Raw genomic sequence first — 935 nt, forward strand, 5'->3', positions numbered from 1 at the left:
TTTTTTCTTTTGTATTTGTTTCTGGAAAATCTTACTTTTATTTGATGAGAACACCCCATTCATGCAGGATTGTAGTTGGATGTGAACAAGGAATAACAATAATGGAAATAAATTTCCCGCAAAAGGAAGGCGTCGTGCACCAGGAGAGAAACAACAAAAAATGATCTGGAGAGTGTGTACGACAGTACGTGGCTCCGCGAATGTGACCTCACCTCAGAACGTCGTTCTAACAAGCTTCGGTTATTTAAAAAATAGTTGCATAATCCATAATGTTTATATTTAGGACATCGCTAACTGGTGATTGCTATGGTATATTTTTAGGGATAGATACAAACGCTTCTTCATCATCCTCTTTTCCCCGCATGCACATGCATGCATGCATTAGGATAAAAGTTGATGTCATTCTAGATTCTTTCACATCTAAAAAATTTAAAATATTTTGTAGCTCAAACCATCGGTGAGTCAAAGTCTTTTCAACATTAAATTCATGACGAGACCTTCGAAACTACTCCTTCCGTCCCATAATATAAGAGCGTTTTTGACATTGCAGTAGTGTAAAAAACGCTCTTATATTATGGGACAGGGGGAGTAGATTCTATGCTGGTATGTTTCCATCACTTCTTTTTCGGGTCAAAAGTTATCAGGCTATGCTAGTTATCATGCATGTCATACATAAGTTACCATGTTTACACAGAAGTTACTAGCAGCTACCAGTTATTAGGCTACGCTAGTTACCATGCATGTCAATATGTCATACATAAGGGCATCTACAATGGAGAGGCTGTTGGGCCAACATAGAGGCGCCTATTCAAGCGCTAACAAACTGATTTTTTTTCTCGTAAAGAATATCCACAGCTCCCCTTAAATAGGCTCATACAGGCTCATACGAACAGAAAAGAAGAAGGCATCCGGTGACTAAACTGGCATTGATGCTA

General features: G+C 38.5%; 1 long non-coding RNA gene across 1 annotated transcript in view; it reads left to right on the plus strand.

Moving 5' to 3' along the window:
- The window catches only part of LOC119328858, a 1,434-nt gene extending 1,019 nt beyond the window's left edge, over nucleotides 1–415 (plus strand). The window contains exon 3 of the long non-coding RNA XR_005159193.1: nucleotides 68–415. This is a non-coding gene — a long non-coding RNA (uncharacterized LOC119328858). The remainder of the gene's footprint in view (nucleotides 1–67) is intronic.
- The last annotated feature ends 520 nt before the right edge of the window (nucleotides 416–935 follow it).

The sequence above is a fragment of the Triticum dicoccoides genome, chromosome 7A (genome assembly GCF_002162155.2).
Source record: "Triticum dicoccoides isolate Atlit2015 ecotype Zavitan chromosome 7A, WEW_v2.0, whole genome shotgun sequence".
Classification (NCBI taxonomy): domain Eukaryota; kingdom Viridiplantae; phylum Streptophyta; class Magnoliopsida; order Poales; family Poaceae; genus Triticum; species Triticum dicoccoides.